The sequence below is a fragment of the Macaca fascicularis genome, chromosome 4, assembly GCF_037993035.2.
Source record: "Macaca fascicularis isolate 582-1 chromosome 4, T2T-MFA8v1.1".
Lineage (NCBI taxonomy): Eukaryota > Metazoa > Chordata > Mammalia > Primates > Cercopithecidae > Macaca > Macaca fascicularis.
This window is the reverse complement of record NC_088378.1, coordinates 25,451,577-25,475,082: the sequence shown is the minus strand read 5'-3', so window position 1 is coordinate 25,475,082 and position 23,506 is coordinate 25,451,577.

Genomic DNA, 23,506 nt, shown 5'->3' with positions numbered 1-23,506 from the left:
CCCCACCCTCTCCCTGGTTTTTTTTTGTTTTTTGTTTTGTTTTGTTTTGTTGGTTTTTGGTTGTTTTGTTTTGTTTTTGGTTTTGTTTGTTTGTTTGTTTGTTTGTTTGTAGAGACAGGGTTTCACCATGTTGTCCAGGCTGCTCTTGAACTCCTGGACTCAAGCGATCCACCTACCTTGGCCTCCCAAAGTGCTAAGGATGCAGTCAAGAGACAATGCATGTCTGGTCTCCGCCTGTTTTAATGTGTAAGAATGAAGGTTCCATATGCCAGTTTTTTAGAAGCTTTCAGTTGAGGCCCGATAGGCATATTCCTAGTCAGAGAGAAACTGATCTTTTTCCCTTTTTGGTCACTGCCACTCTTCTCTGTAGACAGATATTGCTCATTCATCACCATTGCTTGCTTCTGCAGGACACTGACCTCTGCTTGTTATCTCCATCACATAGCTTCTCTGCTTTCTTTATTTTTTAATTATTTATTTATTTGTTCATCTGTATATCTTCAACTGTTTCTCCTGCTCTTCTTGGCACTCACCCCACAAATGTAGTATTTTGCAGACTTCATCAGCCCATCATAGTAATTATTTCTTTTTTTATTGATGAAGCAGATAGGAAGAAACCCTTGTTTAAGCTTTCTACTCTTCACAGGCATATTCATTGTTTCAGGAATTCAGGGGAGGTTTTTTGCTCTGAAAGGCTTTTGTCCTGTCTACATCTGGGATCAAAGCTATCCTGATGTGATAAGTCCAGTTTGTATCAACGTAGCTAAACTGGAACTACATTTCCCAGAATCTTCTTCCCTGCATATTCTTATTTAGCATGATCCATAGGAAGCATCTTGCAAAGGAAGCCTGAAGTGAAAGATTGGCCATATTACTTTACACTCAGGCCAGCACAGGGCCTGATACATCTTATGCACATTTGTGCTTTTCTGCTGGCTTATGGATTGGGAAGGGGGCAGGAGCTATGCCAACAGCATCTCCAGCTCCTGCTGGGCCTCCTGCTTCAGCTTCTTTAAATCTTGAGCCAGGTGCATATTGAAGGGATCCAGCTTCTCCTGCAGGATGCCTCATTAATGAAAGCTGGAAGTTCAGAGGTAGTGATAGGATCAACTATACACCATCACTTTCCTACCTCAGGGCTTTATCACTTTTTCAGCTTTGTGTAAGGAATTTTGATCACTCCCCATTTCACTCTAGGATATTACATTTGATGCTGTCATGCCAGTTGGATCTAGTCAGCAGGAAGTAGCAATGATGCCAGACATAATGGTGGGACAATTGTATGCCAGCACGTGAGAAACGCATCCTACAAAAATTCAGTAAGATTACCAGGGGTGAGTTGTCTGGGACATATCTTTTCCAAAATGAATTACAAGTTGCTGTGTCTGGATCCTTCTACCATTAAAAAAGTGTCACAATGCCACTGGACCATTTTAGATTTGGAAGGCAATGTAGACCTCATTTGGAATTACAACTACACCCCATTTCCAGAGCAACCTGCAAATCCGTCAGTGTTTAGAAAGGCCCAGAACAGAATAAGTCTTTGCAACAGGCCCAGGCTTCCATGCAAGCTGCAATGCACTTAGACTCTATTACCTTACAGATCTAAAGGTACTTAAAGCATCAGTAATGGACAAGGATATTGTATGGATGGAGACTTTGACAGTCTCTCATAAATGGAATACAGCACAAACTGCTAGGATGTGGTAGCAAAGCTATGCCATCTTTAGTAGAACACTACTACTACTACTCTTCTTTTACAAAACTAAATTCCCACTTGCTACTAACCCTTAGTAGAGGCTGAACCCTTAAAAATAGGCCACTAACTTACTATATGACCTGCGTGCACATCGTGTCCTTTATGGCCTACTAAGCCATAAGGTTGGATATGCATAGCATTACTACAGAGTCAAACAAAAGTGGTATGCACAAGATCTGCCTTGATGAAGTCCTGAAGACACAAGGAAGCTGCATGAGCAAGTAGCACAAATACTCGTAACCCACATTTCTGAAGCATAGCCTTCTTTCTCTCAAACTGCACCTATGTCCTTAAGGGGAGTTTTCTATCACCAGCTAATTGGGGAAGAAAAGATGGGGACCTGAGTTACAGATGGTTCTGCATGACCAACTGGCTTTACCTGAAAGTGAACAACTGAAGCTCCAATCAGAGGAGTCCCCTTGGTAACTAAGACCTGTAGACCAACAGAGCTCAAAATGCAAATACTTAACCAATGGGATCACCCAAAAGTATTTATTGCAATAGGGATGGATATTATGCATGGGCTCAGTAATATGGAATGCCACTCACTAAGGCTAATCCAGCTAAAATCACTGATGAATGCTCAATTTGACAGCAGCAAATGCTAACACTGAATCTCCAATATGGCACCATTTCCTGGAGGGGATTGGCCAGCCCTCTGGTGGCAGGCTGATTACATAGAACCCCTTTTATCATAGAAGGGGCACTGGCGTGAACACACGCTGGTAATTAATTTGCTTTTCATTCCCACAATGCTTCTTCAAAAACCACTATCTTTGGACTTATGAAAATGCAGGATTAGGATGAAAGGTGAACTACACACAGCCAAAATAGGTCAGCTAGAAAAACAAAGTAATTGGGCCAGGTGCGGTGGCTCACGCTGTAATCCCAGCACTGTGGTAGGCCGAGGTGAGTGGATCACGAGGTCAGGAGATCGAGACCTTCCTGGCCAACATGGTGAAACCCCGTATCTACTAAAATACAAAAAATTACCCAGGTGTGGTGGTGCACACTCGTAGTCCCAGCTACTTGGGAGGCTGAGGCAGGGGAATCGCTTGAACCCAGGGAGCGGAGATCGTGCCACTGCCCTCCAGCCTGGCAACAGAGCAAGACTCCGTCTCAAAAAAAAAAAAAAAAGAAAAACAAAGTAATTTATGCCACTGAATTAGTTCTATTCACATGGCATCATTTGATTTTGTGGTATCTTGTTTTATTCATATATAAAATGCAAGTAATTCTTGAGTGTTCTCAAAATGCAAGGATTAACTCAGTGACAGTAATAAATGTGTTAATATATGCAACTAAAAGGTAAGAAAAGAAAGAATTAGAGGAAAAAACTCATGAATATTATTTCCCATCCCTGAGAATTTGTTACCTGTATTTTATTTAAGAGCAGTTATTCAAACAGAGGAATAATAACACTGACTCTCAAAACTGGCAGCAATTATAATAAGTCAGCATATTTAATGATAAATAGGTCACATTGTCTATAAAGCTCTTACTTCGAGTGGGAACCCTACAACAGGAGCTGCCTTGACCTGCCTGGCTCTAGTAAGTCTTTGTCCCGATGGTTAGATAATTAGTGAGAACATTGCAACTGTGTGAGAATGGTGTAAGAACTGCAGTTTCACCAGCTGATCTTAGCAGACGAAAACATGTATTATTACCTTTCTTTTAATAGTGGCTGTGATTAACCATAATAAAACATATGACTAGTAATTTCAACATCACATGAATCCCTGAAATTATTTCTAGCTGGGACTAAGAATTTTAGATTAAGAGCTCTTCATTTAAACTTGTAATTTGGGTTTAAACTATTCATTATAAAAGTCAGGCCAAAGCTGACAGAAATTATCCAGGGTCTAGAGAAAACAGATCCCTCTTTCATGATGAAATTTTTTTTTCTCAAGTGAAAAACCACTCGAATTCCTACTCCTTCCCTTTTTATTTTCTACTCTTAGATCTATGAAAACAAACACCTCTTTCTAGCCCCTAACAATACTTTGAAAAGCAGCTGTGTTTTGTGAGATATGTATCGAATGGCCAGAAAGAACTTTTTGAAGGTGAAAAGTTTTTTTAAAAAAAAGCGAAGTTATTTTCCTGGTGTGTGTGTGTGTGTGTGTGTGGTTTTTTTTTTTTTTTTTTTTTTTTTTTTTTTTTTTCCGCCCTGTATGCCACTACATTAAATTGTGAGGGGTCAAATTACCCTTTAAACTATTTGTGTTATCTGAAATTTACCTAGGTCTTTCGGGTTTTTTGTTTTGTTTTGTTTTGTTTCGTTTTGTTTTTTTGAGACGGAATCTCACTCTGTCGCCCAGACTGGAGTGTAGTGGCGCGATCTTGGCTCACTTCAACCTCCACCTCCCGGGTTCAAGCAATTCTCCCTGCCTCAGTCTCCTGAGTAGCTGTAATTACAGGCACCCACCACCACTCCTGGCTAATTTTTGTAGTTTTAGTATAGACGTGGTTTTGCCATGTTGGCCTGGTTGGTCTTGAACTCCTGACCTCAGGTGATCTGTCCCCCTTGGCCTCCCAAAGTGCTGGAATTACATCTAGGTTTCTTTTTACCCAGCTCTAAGGATCTAAGCTAGTAAATCCATTCTTTATAGAACAAGTCCTCTGGTTTGCAGTCACCTCCAGAAGTCCAGTTGCTGCCATGGAGAACACTGGAGTCAAGTTTTGTTCTTGACTTCTGCTAGTCTGCTGCATTAGCTTGCTACCAGCAGCTTATGTGAAGAGAAACTGGCACATGTTATTAAAATCTTCAGGTGCAAAACTGTTGGGAAGAGCAACTCCTCAGAAGCAAGTCACTCCGGGTATTCATCCTCTAGTGAGAGACAGTAACAGGATACCAACAGATAATCTTTGGAAAAGATAAGATCTTAGATCCCATAACCCGTTTTCTTTTTCAATGTTGCTTTATGGAATATACAGTAGTCAACATGCTTAGTTGAAAACTAGACTTAGCTTTTCATTCCATTTTATGGTAACATCTTAAACATGTCTAGGGAAAAAAAAAGGTTGCAGTGAATATAAATGGACCTGGCAGAGACTCAGGTTTTCACAAAAGCACATGAACCACCTTGACGATCTGATAAATCAAGAAAACCCTGTTTGTTGAGTATTTCAAACAAAGGCTTTGACAAAATAAGCTCCGATATGCTGCTGCTTTTTGACAGCAGCCATGCATCACTGGTAGAAAATCATGAGAACACAGTCGGCAGACTTAATTATATGTCATTACCCAAAATAATGGCAGCATTTTAGGTTTGAATTAAAAGTTTAGTGGTAGAGACTTGCATCATTTGAGAATGTTAGTCAAGCCAATGATTTTAAAAATCCATAGACAAAAACTCAAGGTTTACTGTTCACTTAGGAGAAGTTGCAAAGTTTCTTTGTATTCATTTTTCAAGGCTCTGGGAAGTAAAAAGAGTAACTCTTTTTCTGAAGGCAGAAGAGAAGCTTTTATAAATAGCTTTTATTCTTCCCCAGTATGAATATTATCCCCCACCTTCAATAGAGAAGATTTTCAAAGCTCTATTGAGGGTAGGGGATAATATTCATACTGGGGGAGAATAAAACACATCACCAAAAATGGCTGAGAACCATGCAATTAGCCTAGAATGAGACTCCAGGAACCATTTAATCCAACCTCCTGACTGCAATCAAAACTTTTTGAGCTGTTTTTTGTTGTTGTTGTTTGTCTGTTTGTTTTGCTTTTCTTTTCTCTTCTTTTTTTTTTCTGAGATAGAGTCTCATTTTGTCACCCAGACTAGAGTGCAGTGGCACAATCTCTGCTCACTGCAACCTGTGCCTCCCCAGTTTCAGTAATTCCCGTGCCTCAGCCTCCCCAAGTAGCTGAGATTACAGACATGCGCCACCACCCCCAGTTAATTTCTGTATTTTTATAGAGACAGGGTTTTGCTATGTTACACAGGCTGGTCTCAAACTCCTGGGCTCAAACAATCCACCCACCTCAACCTCCCAAAGTGCTGGGATTACAGGCATGAACCACTGTGCCCCGCCTTATCTGGACATTTTTCTAAAGTAGGACCGAACTTACTCCCTGGAATTATGACTCCAGTTGCTCACCCTCCTCACAAGATTTTTGCTCTTATGCCAGATCATAGTGCAAGTGTGAAGGAAAACCAGCTCTGGCCCATGAAACCTGGCACCAAACTTCTCTTTTCTTTCTTGCCCAGCAGTTAAATATGTGAGAAAAAAAAAAAAAAAAAGAGTGGTGCTGATGATGTGTCAAGATATAGAAAACCTTAAAAGAGTCGTTGATCCTGGAAATATATGTGGCTGCAAGGTCCTATGAGGGGCCATGTACTCAAGCCTCCTCCTTCAAAATAGAAATGAGTCTAAAACTAGAAATCACAAATGGGTAACCTTACAAGCCTTACTTGACCCCAGTAAACATCTTTAGTTTGACCCATATTATGCTCTTATTTTAATCTGAATTTTTTAAGTCACACTTTAAATAAAAATTCTGATTTCCAAGTTTCAGGTTCCAGTTTTCAAAGATCAGGCAATCCTGAACCAGTGTTCCTTCAGGGTCCTAAGCCCAGGTGCTGAGTGATGTCTGCCCATCCCTGTAAGACAGGGCAGGATCTCTGTAGTAGACTGATGTCTTAGATCCAGCCCTATTTAGAGCATTGGATTTACTCAGCAAGCTCCAGTAATTTATAAAGGATTGAATGTATGAGGACCCATTTAAATCATTTAAGTAGATTTTTCTTTTATTCTAATTATTGTTTCTTGAAAAACAGATTTTACAATATCTTTTATAAACTTATTCCCATTTTTCTCAAAATCCTTAGTTATAGAAAGTTCTCACTTGAGGTCAATATACTTTCTTCTATAGACTTGGTATAGTCTGTCTCTCAGTGTGAAAAATGACTCCTCATTCTTAAAATAACTCGTTTTTTGTTAATCATTTTTTATTAACATTTATCGAGTTCATTTTAAGTAAGAACCTCCCTCTTTCAAAACCTCCTGTTTTCCCAGCGTAGGTCAGGCTTATCTCTTGTTGTTGGGAAAAAGACCAGTGAGGAATAGAAAGCACTAAGTGAAAAGGCCAACCCGCCCTCCTGACCAGCCATGACAAGATCTCCCAGTTCCTGTCCCATCCCTCCCAGGTCCAGTGTAAACGGAGAAGCAGTATGGACAGACTGTAGCTTCGTCATCACTGAGACATGCCGAATCTCTCACTAAAGCACAAATGAAACGGCTCACTTCACCCCTAACTCCCACATTTCTACCATTAAGGAAAATATGGAACTTGAAACCCTTAATTCATGTTTGTCTAAGTGGGATATATCTGGATTCAGTGTAAAATTGCTTCATTATCATATACATCACTGTAATGTTATAATTAGCAGGGAGGAGAAGACATGGCAACAGATGAGTTGTTCTCTGGTCTTTCTAGTCGTGTGAACCAAAGTATAGCTTTCTCTCTGCCAGCTGAAACAGCATTGTCCTTTTAGCCTGTTCTCCCAGGATTATTTCTCAACTCTAATTATTCTTAGTGTGCTTCTCCAGTCACTCCCAACTCTTACTCTCAGAATACTTTTTCTAATGACTAGCATAAACTTCTACATCCATCTAAACTCTCCAAGTTTTCTCTTCTGTGTTCCAATTACATTAAAATACATTGGTATTTTCTACAATACGTGCTTTCATATACACATATATTTTTTTTTCTTTTTTTTTTTTTTTGAGATGGAGTCTTGCTCTGTCACCCAGGTTGGAGTGCAGTGGTGAGATCTCAGCTCACTGCAACCCCCACCTCCTGGGTTCAAGCAATTGTCTTCCTCCACCTCCTAATTAGCTGGGATTACAGGTGCCCACCACCACACCCAGTTGATTTTTTTGTATTTTTAGTAGAGACAGGGTTTCACCATCTTGGGGAGGCTGGTCTTGAACTTCTGACCTTATGATCAACCTGCCTTGGCCTCTCAAAGTGCTAGGATTACAGGCGTGAGCCCCTGCGCCCGGCCACTTTCATATATTTTTAATGGCAGACTTTTCCGTATTTAAAAATATCTATATTTGTTTTCTCTTTGTATCCCATTCAAGTTCTCTAAATCTCACTTAAGTTGTGAGAACCAAAACTGGACAAAGCATTATGATGAATAATAATAAAGACCTTACCAAGTTTATCTCATGGAAGGATTACCTCATGGTTTCTAATTGCTCTATTTATATTCCTGAATTATAATTTTTTTTACCATGACACTGTATTGGTAGCTCATGTTTGATTTGTGACTATGGATTTTGAATTCACATAATATACACATCCTCTTCCTCGACTTCGACCATGTAATATTGATTATTATGTATCAACTAGTTGTGCATTTATGATTGTCAATTTGCCTTATGTCTCCAACAACTTTTATCAATGTATGTGTGTATATATCTTCAAAGTTGCAATTTTGTTATTTATTTATATTTTTAGTTTTTGTTATCACCCCTACTTCCACCTTCCATTAGATCAATCTCTACAATTGTAAAGTTTATATCACATTGATTTGGTATCTCCAATCACCAGTATAAAACTTGGCAAGAGAAAACTGTAACATAGATGCCTATCAATTGGGTAAATGGCAAACTGCATCTTCTTGGGCTAAGACTTTAGCATTTAACAAAAATTATATCAGGTTTAAAAATATTTTTGCTAAAAAATACTCACCAATAAACTGACTTTTTGAAATAACAGTTATGTATATTTATATACATATATACTTATATACATATATACATAGTGTAAATAACGTAAATTTTGTAAGCACAAAAAATAATTAACTGACAACTAGATTTTATTATCTACCATTATTAGTCTAGTTCATTAGTTTCTGAGAATTATCTTTATCCTTACATACTACCTACATCTTACATTAATATTTATTGATCTACAAGAAGAAAAACACAAATGTATTATGAAGAAAAATTGAGATAGAGGCAATGAGAAAAGATGGATATCATGGTAATAATGAAGTTTACAATTCTACAAAGTTGGAAAGTGTTTCATGAGATGCTACAAAAAGACAAAATATGTTTCTAATTTTATATGGAGAGAAGGCTATGCACACAAAAACTTTTAGTAGGCTAAAGCCTTGTTCAACCAAGATTTTGCTTATACTTTACCACTTTACATATTCCTCTAGCTTTCCCGGCTTATTGATAACTGTGCCTTGAAAAAGTTAATTGCAAATCCTCACAAATATGTTTTTTTCTATACTCTTCATCATGAAAAACAATTAATTTGTCCTGATAAGTTGTATTACAAATGTATAGCATTTATTGCTTATTGGTTTGTTTTACGTGATTGCAAATTAGTAAAACCTTATACTAAAACTTTATCCTGCTTTGTTAAAATAGTCTTATGTAACAGGTATCTTGAAAGGTGATTCTTTACAAGAGGATGGACCAGATTATTCCTTCAAATACAGAGCTCTTTGGAAATACGTAAATTGTGATTTTTATTTACAAAAGGGAAGATTTATTGCAGAGTTTTCAGGAACATATATATGTGTAGAAGGTTGACATTTTTCTGTACTTCATCACAAATGAAAGGGCTTTGTGCTTTCTAACAAATTCTAAAAGACTGACCTTTATTGTATGGCAGGCTTGCAGAAAGCACCAAAATTGATTGTACTTCTAAAACTTATTTATTTTCACATGCTATCATTCCCTTAGGTGAAAATATTTACTTTCCAGATCGTAACTGAGAAGCAATTCTAAACTACTCATTTTTTAAACGATGTTAGTCAGGTGTAGATAACTTAAATCAGATGTACATTAAAGTGCAAAATACACTAGGTGGCCTTGGAAATAGACCATTCACATTGTCTGCTCATAAAATAGTTCTTACATACCCAGACACATTCAATCATTTTTAGACGAAATACATGTAAAGTGATTGTTCTTTTGTGTTGGGGTTCTGTTTTATTAATTTCCAGATTTATGTAGCAACTGTTAGGTATAAATGTCCAATGAAGCTAACAATAACATAATGTTTGAATAAATAACTAATTCCTAGTAGACACTTGGCACTTCACTGCATCTCCCCAAACATACCTTTATGAAATTTCCCATTCATAACCATTGGGGTGTTAACTACAAGCCATTAAAAACAATATTATAGGTTTCAGGTTGGCCAGTGAAGAGAGGACTTTCCAAAGATTAGCTTCTGCTCTGACTCTGAGGTTTTAGAAATACTTGCCAAAGATGGGATAGGCTTAAATATTCTTTAGGTTGGTTAGGTTTCCAGAGTCAACTAAATGTTCATTTTTTTTTTTTTTTAACTTAGGAATTACAATGTAGTGATAGTACCCTGGCCCGAAGAGTGTAATTCTCATCTAAACCTAATGAATATGACCTATCGGGGGAAAAAAGCACTAAATCACCTTAAAATGAATACTTTAAAGGTAATTCAGATATACTACAGAAATTTCATTCGAGGTCTTGCCCACTACAAGCCTTGCATTATAAAATGTTCCTTCATGCCGGGCGCGGTGGCTCAAGCCTGTAATCCCAGCACTTTGGGAGGCCGAGACGGGTGGATCACGAGGTCAGGAGTTCGAGACCATCCTGGCTAACACGGTGAAACCCCGTCTCTACTAAAAAAATACAAAAAACTAGCCGGGCGAGGTGGCGGGCGCCTGTAGTCCCGGCTACTCGGGAGGCTGAGGCAGGAGAATGGCGTAAAAACCCGGGAGGCAGAGCTTGCAGTGAGCTGAGATCCGGCCACTGCACTCCAGCCTGGGCGACACAGCGAGACTCCGTCTCAAAAAAAAAAAAAAAAATGTTCCTTCATATCTGCCAAAGCTTAGAATATCCCTTGTAAAAATCATGAATATGGTGCAGATAAACAGTGGCAGTCTTACATAATGAAGTGTCCTTGCCAAATGGGAGTAAAAGAAGACAAGAAGCCTGCCTCCCCCTAAGAAACATGTTCCAGGCCTAGGAAGACTGAAGCACCATCATTCATGGAATGGTCTGGCTCCTCGCAAAAGTTAAGGTTCACTCTGGGCTACCAAGGAGGAAGGAGCCCTGCAAAGCCTTTCACTGCAAGGGGATATCGACCTATCTTGTTTTCTCATGGTAATATATCGTCTATTAACATGTGCTAGCAGTATGGGTAAAGATTCTCTTATCACTTCTTATCACTACCATGTGTAGCACAGTGCATCACATCTGATAGGTGCTGGATAAATGTTTGTTGAATTGAATTACTTTTTAATCTCCAGATGAATGTTTTAAGAAGTTACCTGTTCTATGAATAGAATGGACACTGCATAGTGAAAATTACACAAAAACAGCCCTTTCGCCTGGGAGGTGTCAATCTGATGCAGTTGAAATATCATCAACCAAGGACAAAGAAGAAGGCAATTGGAATAAAAGTTAAGGGTTTTTTTTGTTTGTTTGTTTGAAGACAGAGCCTGGCTTTGTCACCCAGGCTGGCGTGCAGTGACGCCATCTCGGTTCACTGCAACCTCCACCTCCCAGCTTCAGGCAATCCTCTCACCTCAGCCTCTCGAGTAGGTAGGACCACAGGTGCACACCATCATGCTCAGCTAATTTTTGTATTTTTTATAGAGACTGGGTTTCGCCTTGCTGTCCAGGCTGGTTTGGAATCTCTGGGCTCAAGCGATTCACCCGCCTCAGTCTCCCAAAATGCTGGGATTACAGGCATGAGCCACTGCATCCAGCCTAAAAGTTAAGTATTATGACAAATGTACTTTTGTGAGCTAGAGAAAAGGCCACGTGCTTAAATGAAAAGAATTCATGCTGACCAGGAATGATGAGTTAGAGAAAATATTCGCTTCTGTTAAGCATATTTATTTGGAGATGAGGCTTCATAGGACAACACATAGTTACTATGATAGCTGATGAGACCTCATTTTTCAGCTCCATCTCTTACTATTAATAGATAGGTAACCTTCGGTAAATTACATATTTTCTCTATGCCTTAATTTTTTTCTAAAACCAAGATCATAATACTATTTCGTATGGTTGTTATAGTAAGTAAGTTAATTTTGTGATGTGCTTAGAAAAATGTGTGCCACTCACATGAAGCATTGTATAAATGTTTGTTAAATAATTAAATGAAGTCAATGGAGCCGTAACGCCTGGAACAAAACAGTAATATGTGATAGCAGGAAAATAATGGGGAATGGAGCTGGAACCACAAAGACAAGAGATATCCACTCCAATCTTTTACAGCTATTTATTGTTTTCCTTAAAAAAACAAACAAACAAACAAAAAAAAACTGTTTTGCATTGACATTAACAATATTTAATTACTATTGTAATAGTCTTGCTCAGTTTATTGCATTTTATATTATCTTTTTCCATCTGCTTTGTAAAAATCAAAATTGGCTTTGTAAAAGCCAATAGAAGCTTTTCAGAAAACAAAATTTTAAAAAAATAGGAAAATAAAAACTATTAATTAATGTTCTATTGGACCATCTTTCCTTCCACTTAATTTGGCCCAAACAGGAAAAGATCAAGTGACGGATATAGAATTAAACGTGTATGTTTGTACTTGGTTTTAGAGCAGATCAGCACATTTCCTCCTACCAGCAGGTATTACTAAGCTCGGTTCTCTCAGGTTGGTATTTAGATCTCTCATGTGGATCATTTTGACAGAAACGTGCATTGAAATTTTTGTTTAGCATGCTTCTTTTTCTGGACTATGTCTTAACATATTAGCCTGCATGTTTCCAAATTAATGAAAACATGAAAAATTATACTTTCTTTCAATGCAATGTTGTTATTTTAACTTTTATTTTTTGAGGCAAAATTTTGCTCTTGTCACTCAGACTGAAGTGCAATGGCCCAATCTCGGCTCACCATAACCTCCACCTCCCGGGTTCAAGCGATGATCCTGCCTCAGCCTCCCAAGTAACTGAGATCACAGGCATCCGCCACCACTCCTGGCTAATTTTTGCACTTTTAGTAGAGATGGGGTTTCACCATCATGGCCAGGCTGGTCTTGAACTCCTGACCTCAAGTGATCTGCCTGTCTTGGCCTTTCGAAGTGCTGGGATTACAGGCGTGAGGCACCGTTCCAGGCGGTGCAATGTTTCTTATACAAGTTGTGTAGGTTTTCATTGAAGTGAGTAAAAACCTGGTCTAGAAAATGGGTAGCTCAATCCCTTGTGAACCGTTGAAAGCGTGCCACCTCTACTACATCTGGACATAACTAATCCTGAGAAGAGGCAAGAAAAGATGTCTTAGATATTCTTCTACCACCTCTCTGTCATTCTGGCTGTGTTTTTGTTTCCTTCTTGCAGGGCCCCATTTTTTATTGTCATACAAACTCCCCCAAGAGGCACTTTCTCTTGAAGCCCACAGCTATTTGTATTTTAGTTTCTGACCATGACAGGCCAAAATACTGTCAAGAAACACTGAAATCTCTGATTTGGAATTCATATGGAAAATATTGGTCGGCACGTGTTTTCTGACATCCTCCAATTAGCACCGGCTGATATTTCATGAGACTGGTCATCAGTGGAAGCACAAGTTCCCATTCTTACGGGTTTCTATTTCCCTCTCTTTCTTTCTTACAACTTCACTATTCACCAACACATAGGATATAAATGCAGTGTGTTTTGCATCCTACAGAGGGGCAGGGCCTGCAACAGAGGCAATAGCAACTTGTTTTAGGGTCTCCAGTGCATTCACTGTTTGCACCCTTTTGCAAATTAGGCTTCTTCAGCAAGGCCTTCTTCTAGGGGAGACCCTCCTCTGACTCTAATCAGTGTCTCTAAACAGAAAGATAGGAACACAGCCTCACAGCAAAATGTTGGCTAGCAAAGAAAAAGAGAAACAACTCTTCCTATAAGCAGGAATATTTCTCAGTTGTTTTGTATGTATTTTCCCTCTTTCTTTTATCTACTTCGCTGAGTAGTAACTGAAAGGGGAGCGTTACCACTCTTCGGGAGAAGGTGCTCTGACCCTGAGATGAACCTCAGGAAGGAAAATCACGATGCCGCGAGTCCATTATATTCCGTAAGCCTGTGGCAGAACCATATTGGCTTGGACCTGCTTGCTTCTGACATTTTTCTGGTTATTCATTTAGAAAAATACTACAGATTATAAGGGAACACTCCTTTCTCCTTCTACAGTAACCTCAGCCATCTTTCTTTCTGCAACCAGCAATTTATAAAAAAGTCATTGTTAGATATTGTAGCACGGGAAATGTTAACAGTGTCAGTGATTTACTTAATGGATAATTTTACTCTCTGCAGTCAGGGTAAATGACATTTATGTGAGATCTGGTCTATGTTGCTTTGGAAATACCTTATTCAAAAGGAAGCCAAGCTAAATGATCAACTTTTTCAGACTCTGGAGAAAATCTTCCCTCTGTCTCTGAATGAAACGTAATTCACTTCGTATCCACCTATGGACTGAGGGGCTGACAGAGGCTGTGAGGCAGAATGGATACACTTGGCTCAGACCACGTAGCCCAATGCCTTTATGAGTCCACAGTGGCAGAAATTTTCACAGCCACAAAAATGTCTCTGGGGCTAAACAGCTACAAACTGTCTAGTCTGTTTGAGAAAAATCCATGGCTTTTGAAAACAAAGTTTTTCTTAAACTTAAAATGTGTATGGAGCTCCCAAGGCCATCATATTACCATGTTGCAAATTAGCAGCAAAAACAAAGGAAAAACCAAATGCTGAAATACATCAAGTCAGAAGGTTGCCTCAGAAAGCAGTCTTCGTAAAACTGGGTATATTTTTCAGAAGTGAAAGCTTTCCTCAGGAAGGAGAGTTCAGCACAGAAAGCTTGTAATTCCTGAGCAGGGCTCCAAAGAGATAAACTTTCTTTTTATTACTTTGTTTTGAATTGTGCTGGGTGGCACTGCAAATGTTTTCAGCATCTTTTGGTTCCCATCAGGGTTTTACTCATTTCCTTCTGCCTTATCCAGATACAAGGCAGCTGAATTTCAGCTCGACTGTGCATTACTCAGACCGAACCAACAACCTCAGACTCCAAGAACATCTCAGGCTCATTTGTTTTCATGTGGCAGCCAGATTACCAGCCCTCTTGGTGATTCATCTGTACCCGTTTGAAGGATCCAGGGAGAGACGTATCCTGGTGAAGACAGGGCAGGAAGCTCTTTTTTAAATCCCAACTTTGTCAAAGTTCAACTACTGCCTTACAAAGGCCATTAAACTTTCTCACTAGTTTCTCCAGGAGCAAAATGAGAATCACCCTAGTATTATAATAGTTAATTTCATTTTCTTTTATGAAGTGTTTTGAAGATGAGCATTTGTATTTATTTTGCTTAGCAGTTTAAATTAATGGGGTCAGAAATATGAATATGACACATCCTGTGTTTGGTGGCTACTAGCTTTTCTTGCTTTGCTTATCTTACTGTTCACACATTCAAATTCATCCCTTCTCATTGATAGCTATCTTCAGTTGACTTTACTTTTGGTATTTAAACTCAAAAATTTTATTATTGAAGAAACAAGATAGACTTTGAGAAGTTTGTTCTAGTCATCTGCCTCTAGGCAGATTGTTATTTCAATCATCCAGGAAAGCTGATTGCATGTCTTATAATTTCATCCAATTATCAGAAATCAATTAAGCTGGGCATGGTGGCCCATGCTTGTAGCTCTAGCTGAGGAGGCTGAGGTGGGAGGATCATTTGAGCCCAGGAGACAGAGGCTGCAGTGAGCCATGACTGCAATGGCACTCCAGCCTGGGTAACAGAACAACACCCTGTCTCAAAAAAACAAAACAAAGAAAAAATCATTAAATTTGAAAATCTGAGAATCAAATAGCAAAGCGAGCTATTTGATTGCTTGGTAATTTTATGATTTTATCTGTCGACTTGGCTAGGCTATTATACCCAGACATTTAGTCAAACACTAGACTAGATGTTGCTGTGAAGGTATTTTTTAGATATAATTAACATTTAAATCAGTAGACTTTAAGAAAAGCAGATTACCTTCTGTAACCTGTGTGGGCTTCATCTAATCAGTCAAAGACCTTAAGAGAAAAAACTGATGTCCCCTGGAAAAGAAGGAATTCTGCCTCCAGGCAGTCTATAGACTCACAGCTGTCACATCAACTCTTCTGTGGGTTTTTGGTCGACTAGTCTGCCCTGCAGATTTTGGAACGTGCCAGCACACACAGTGGCATGAACCAATTTTTTAAAAGAAAGCCCTCTCTTTCTGTCCACATACATCTTATTAATTTTGCTTTTCTGGAGAACATGAATTCACCTGCCTTTTTCTCTTTTAATTTTAACTTGAGTTTCTTCCTTGGCCTTTACTTCACGGATCCCTCTACACACCTTCCTGGCTGTCGCTGACTGAATCCATCAGTAGTCAAGGAATGCAGACACAAGAGAATGAGAGTGAATAGCAAAACAAAGAGTTGAGGAAATGAAATAGAATTGTACTCATGCCCTGGCTATGTTTATACAAGGGCATTCCATGCATTGCCATCCAAAAAGGAAAGGAAAAAGTGAATTTGACATACTCAGGCGGTGAGGTCTGTGCAACTAAGAACAAAGTTGAGTTGAATGCTGAGAAGAAACCATTGAAACTCATGGGTTTTGAAACTCATTTGGGTTTTGAAACTCATTGAAACTCATGGGTTTTGAAACTCATTGAAACTCATTTGGGTTTTGTTGTTGTTAGTCACAGACTTTCTCAAAGTTACAATGTGATCTTGAATCACAAACATCATTTATTTACTGATCAGCCAATGCCAAATCAACTTTATCCCTCCCTGCGAGGAGGCTGATATACCAGTAGTCTCCCTCCTTGGCAATGTAGCTCTATCAGCTTAACATAGGCCAATTCCTCTTGTATGACAACTCTTTTCTCTGGCTAATTGATTTAAAAGGTGTCATACCAAGAAGCCCATAAGTATCAAGAGGTCAGAAGCTCACTACTGTCCAGGGAAACAGTACCTACTGCATAAACATTCTTTCATGGTTGCTCTGGACAATGATGCTGAGACTTAATTTCACAGAAAGCCACACAGGACCAGAACTGAACTGGAAGCTGAGGATCAAAGATCTAAAAATATGCAGTTCTTAAAATCTCCAGAGTAGCCCAGAGAGTACTGAATGAGCATTGTGTCCGTACATTGCAAAAATTCCCTCCATTACCCAGTTGATTTGAACCTTGTCCAGCAGGTCACATAAGGTGCAGCCAATGCCATTATATTGAGTAGTGAAGTTTCCCTAAGTTAACACTTTTGTATTCATATACATATTTGTGTAAACTAATGATAAAGCCAACTCTGCTTTGGCATAAAAGGAGTCTAGTATTTAACCTAGGCTTGAGGTTGATTGCTAGAGAAAGGGTCAATTATACTTATCCCAACTATTCTCAAAGTTCATTTTGAAAACATTTTTGAACACACGGAAAAGCGTGTTTAACTCACACTTCCTGTTTCTCATCCCTCTAAGAGGACAGGAAAAGATAGTAATTACTATTTTTGAGCATATATTATGTACCAGGTATGTTTATAATCTCTCTTTTTTCTCACAACTTTTTGTTAAATTGGTGTTATCTACATTTTATGGGTGACCAACTTGAAGGCCCAGGAGTTTTAGCAATTTGCCTACTCCACATAATATGCAGGCTGGCATAGTCAAAATGCTGCTCCTTTTTTTTTTTTCTTTAATAAATCCAAAAGGAAAAAGAAAATGAAGTAATTATTTCTTTAATCCTTGACTTAATGATAAATGATTTATATGTCATTTGTATATCACATTCTGTCTCACAATAGGCAAAATATGTTGACTTCGATTGAATATTTTTTCCAGCAAAAATAGAATATATTCTCACATGTCATGAATAAAATTGAAATAAGCATTATAGTTTTTGGTTTGGATAAAATATAACATATTTTTTAAAGAGCACACATTTGTTCCAAATGTTTTCTGAGAACTGTTGTGCTATTCGCAGATGCACATGATGACAGGAGTGCCATTTGGAGGAAATGATTTATTAGCACACTCTAGTCATATGTATGTATGAACATTCTGTCTGTCAGATTCTAATCCACTGTCAGCAACATGAGAGCTCTGAGCTGTTTCTCCAGAAATAAAGATGTGATCACCTTGAATCAATTAAACTTTCACTTTGTTCTTATTGTGATTTCACTTCATTCTTATTGTGATCAAATATTGATCAAATATTTCAAATATACCTGATAGGATTAATTTTCTCTAACCAAGACTGATGAATCACTATAGGGATTGCCTATTTCTCATATCATATACAATATTAATAATAATAACAATGATGAACCTGCTTAGCAAGGACCATGCAGCTGGTTAAATGGTAGAAAATAATTTCTGGCTGGGCACAGTGGCTCACGCCTATACTCCCAGCATTTTTTGAGGCCGAGGTGGGAGGATTGCTTGAGACCAGGAGTTTGAGAGCAACCTGGGCAACATAGCAGGACCCTGTCTCTACAAACAACAGAAAGATTATCCAGGCACGGTGGCACACACCTGTAGTCTCAGCTCCTCAGGAAGCTGAGATGGGAGGATGGCTTGAGCCCGGGAAGTTGGGATGCAGTGAACCGTGATAGCGCCACTGCACGCCAGCCTGGGTGACAGAGTGAGACCCTGTCTGAAAAAAAAAAGAAGAAAAGAAAAAATGTAAATTCTAACTCAGGTCTGCCATACCAGAACTTGGGCTATTGACTGCCAGTAATCTACTTTCAAATACATCCTTTTAAAATTGAACATGCTGTCAAATTGCATATTTAAGAACTATGCTATTTTTATGACAGTAAAGTCCGAATATGACATCTACACATGTCTAATGAGGTTGACAATATACTTTACCATATTCCACTGATTATAATGAAGCACTGTTTTTCAGACGTTAACATCTCTGAAATGCATCTCAGCTTTGTGTTCTAATCGAACTGACAATGTTTCGTTTTCCTTTATAGAGGCAACTAAAATAATGGCATGATTTACAACGTATGGCACCTTAGATTTCATTAAATATAGTAAACTAAAATTCAATTTTTTTTTCTCACAGACTTTAAGACTTTTTTTTTTTCTCTGTCACCCAGGTTGGAGTGCAGTGATGCTATCATTGCTCACTGAAAGCTTGAACTTCTGGGCTGCCTCCCACTTCAGCCTGTAAGAGCTGGAATTACAGGCACATGCCACCACTTCCGGCTCTTTTTTAAAATTTTTTGTAGTGGCAAGGTCTTGCCATGTTTGCCCCAGCTGGTCTCAAACTTCTGGGCTTAAGTAAAACCTTCCAAAATGCTGGGATTATAGATGTGAGCCACTGCTTCCAGCCTAAGACTAATATATTTAATGTATTTTATCACTCAAAAATGTTTATGATATACATGATAATGTGTATTTTCAGGTACATGAACATATATTATCAGGTACATTATCATATATATCCTCATAAAAATATCTTGTGATCTATATAATGCTGGCATTATTATTACCCCATTTCACAAATGAGGAGACTAAAACTCAGAGAGACTAAGTGATTCACCCAAAGTTTTATAATTAGTAGTTATGGGCTGGCCGCGATGACTCAAGCCTGTAACTCCAGCACTTTGGGAGGCTGAGGTGAGGGGATCACCTGAGGTCAGGAGTTCAAGACCAGCCTGGCCAACATGGTGAAACCCCGTCTCTACTAAAAATACAAAAATTAGCCACACGTGGTGGCTCATGCCTGTAGTCCCAGCTACTCAGAAGGCTGAGGCAGGAGAATCACTTGAACCCGGGAAGCGGAGGTTGCAGTGAGCCAAGATCGTGCCATTGCACTCCAGCCTGGGCAAAAAGAGGGAAACTTCGTCTCAAAAAAATAAAAATAAAGTAATTATGGTACTATGCAGAAACCAAAACCAATCTTTGAGCTCAATGGTGCCTTTCTCAAGTGACCCATTGTGTATTTATTATCTAGTAAAATATTTCTAGCTCACACATTTATAATATTTTTTAAAGGACTTGATAGAGCTTACATATTAAACTCAAAATTCTACTAGTGCCATTATTATGCTCTTAAAGAGAAGTACAATGGCCTTGGCCTAGTTAGGAGCTGTTCTGATAGATATTACCGGGAAGCAGGTAGCGTCATTATATTTTTAAAATACAAACCAAAGGGAAAGAACCTTGTGTAAGGAAATTTTCCTAAATTTGATGATTAATTCTGGCTGCTGTGATTTTAAAATTAGGAAAGAACTTGTGAAAGCTGATTGAGAGAGGGAATTGATTGAGAGAGTCCTGGATTCTTACCTTGAGCTTTTGGCCACTCAGTTTTCAACTGAAAATTCAAAAGCATTTTCTTCATTTGTATTTGTAAACATGAAAGAAATTATATGAATACATATCTGCTTTCTCCCACCCAGATATATTTGGAAGGGAAATGAGATTACATATACAAGTGCTTTTAGCTACTCAGGATATCGTAAAAATAAATCAATTATCCATTTCTCATTACCTTTTTTTTTTTTTGAGACAGTCTCAATCCATCACCCAGGCTGGAGAGCAGTGGAACAATCTTGGCCCCCTGTAACTTTCACCTCCTGGGTTCAAGTGATTCTCCTGCCTCAGCCTCTCTTGAGTAGCTGGTACCACAGGCACATGCCACCACACCCAGATAATTTTTTAATTTTGTGTAGAGAGGGGGTTTCACCATGTTGCCCAGGCTAGTCTCAAAATCCTGAGCTCAAGTGATCCTCCCGCCTTGGCCTCTCAAAGTACTGAGATTAAGGCATGAGCCACGGTACCCGGCCAAGGGTCATTATTATAGCAAAGTACTTAAGCCTCAAAAAACATCTAAGTGCCCATCACTGTTTGGAAAACTGAGTATTTGAATTAATCAGTTTTTGTTCGTGTTTGAGTTCTTAGGGATTTCAGTTATTGCTTGACTTCTATTACCTAAAGGAGTCAGAACACAGCCAACCCTGCATGCATGCTCATGAATCAAGATGTAGTGAGATAGGCTGAGCCGTGGCTCACACTTGCAATTCCAGCACTTTGGGAGGCCGAGGGGGGTGAATCACCTGAGGTCAGGAGTTCCAGACCAGCCTGGCTTAACTTAAAAATAATAATAATAATAATACAAAAATTATCTAAGCATGGTAGTGGAGACCTGTAATCCCAGCTACTCGGAAGACTGAGGCAGGAAAATCTCTTGAACCCAGGAGATGGAGGTTGCAGTGAGCCAAGGTCAAGCCACTGCACTCCAGCCTGGACAATGCAGTGAGACTCCGCCTCAAAAAAAAAAAAAAATAATGTAGTGAGAGGTTCAGAGACTCCATTCTACAGACTTGCCCATTTCCAGCAGTCACCCTATATTTATGCGTATGTAGCAGAAGATGCCTAAACCACACTTGCTGTCTACAATCCTTTCCCTAGAGATCCTGCTACAGTTCTACTCAGTGTGTCACTGAAGTAGTCATTTCATATGTTGCCTAAGCCACAAAAATCTTTTTTTATCAAAGTAAGTATGCAAAGTTAAGAACAATAGGCCCTTTTATCTATGATACCACCAAAGATAAATATAATTCCTCTATGTTGTAAGCTGTCCTGTTGAATTTTTTTCCCAAGGAAAGTGATAAAACATCTAAAGTCATTAAAATCTTGACTAGACAAAACAAACTGAATCACATGGTGAGAAATGAACAGGAAGTTTTAGTAGCTCATGTCTTTATTTTCTCCAAACTGCACAGCTAAGGAAATCACCGAGACGAGAACAATGGAACAGCCTTCATCCTTACCAAGTCTAGAGTATGGGTGTGGTATATTCTTAGATGCATGAGCCCACAAAGTACTTTCCTACATTGCTTGTTAATTTACATATTTATTTCCTCTATACCATGATAACTTTAAAAAAAAAAGTAAAAATATTAAAACTAGGTGCCTATCACAGAGTTGTACTATACAGTTGCAATAATATAATTCGTTAATAGACTTTTGTGGAAAACCTTTCCCAGGTTTTCCACAACTCCTCCCACAATCATGCACATCTGCTATTTCCCAGCCTCCTCCTCAATGACGGAGATGTCTTTTGTTCCCTAATACCTCCCTTCTCAGAAAGCTCAGACCTTTTAAAGCAAACCTCTAAAACAATTTCACCACTTTTCTTCCTTAAGTTTTACAGCTGTCAGTTGTTATTGAGCAATTTTAAGTAATTGTTAACGCTGAATAAATGGTTTATTGATCACGTAGTAGGTGCCAGGTACCAAGCAGATCTTTTCTCTTTACTCCAACAGAGAACAATAAAATAAAAAAATAAATAAAAATAAATGAATAAAAAAACTTACATTAAGAAAAGGAAACTGATGATCAGAAAAGCAAAATACCTTATCCAATGAATGATATGAACGTATTTTAACTCAGATCTCATTACATCCCTCCTCCATACTCTTTCTGCTCTCCCTCAGGAGATTAATGCTTCAATTAATTTAGTATTGACTGACCAGGCATGGTGGCTCACACCTGTAATCTCAGCACTTTCAGAGGCCGAGATGGGTAGATCATTTGAGGTCAGGAGTTCGAGACAAGCCTGGTCAACATGGTGAAACCCCATCTCTATTAAAAATACAGAAGTTAGCTGGGCATGGTGGCGCATGCTTGTAGTCTAAGCTACTCAGGAGGCTGAGGCATGAGAATCACTTGAACCCAGGAGGTGGAGGCTGCAGTGAACCGAGATAGTGCTCCAGTCTGGGTGACAGAGGGAGACTCTGTCAAAAAAAAAAAAAAAAAAAGAGTATTAACTTATCTAGAACAGGGAGAGGATCAAAATCATAGAACACAAATAAAAAAGAATGTCTGTGGAAATCAGGGAATTTCACAGAGAAACTCCTGAATCCCAGTATCACTCCCCAAAGTTCAGGCAGCAGCCTGCAGTGTCCCTCACTCGCTTACTCTGCTCCCCTCGCCCCCTGCACTGCCCTGCCGGGCTCCTCTGTCTCTGATCATGGCTGTGGAGGGGAACCGTACTGGTGATTGCCACTTCAGGTCTGGGTAGGGATGGCTGCCCTTTTATGAATCATTATGGAAAAACTGAAGCAAGATTTGAATGCTGATGAGCTTGAAAGTTTGTAAACGTAGACTCACATGAGATGGAAATTGGTTTTATTTTTTAAGATGGATCTCCTTTATCATTTACTGCGATTAAGAATGCCCTGCCAATGTTTTTCCTGTGGAATGAAAGAACAAATTAGAATTGAAAATGTCATTAGGGCAAGTCAGTTGGCAACTGATTCTAGTTCCAGGTAGACCATTTATATCTTTAAGAAACTTCGACTGAATTATATTTGAAAAGCCCGTACCCTGCCCAGCAATCGGCCTCTATGGGCATTTCCTCACAATTCCATAAAGCAGAGAAAAGTTCAACAACAAACTGTAGAAAGTAAGTTCACTTCTACTCAACAGGCAGCAAACACTTCTTGCATGCAGAAAAACAAATAATTTTTTTCATCCATTTACAATTATCTCCAGTTTTCTCTTGGAAAACCACTTTGTGTGTGTGTGTGTGTGTGTGTGTGTGTGTATGTGTATGTGACGGAGTCTTGCTCTGTCACCCAGGCTGGAGTGCAGTGGCACTATCTCGGCTCGCCGCAACCTCTGCCTCCCTGGTTCAAGTGATTCTCCTGCCTCAGCCTCCTGAGTAGCTGGGGACTATAGGCACATGCCACCACTCCTGGGTAATTTTTGTATTTTTAGTAGAGACAGGGATTCACCATATTGTCAGGCCGGTCTCGAAC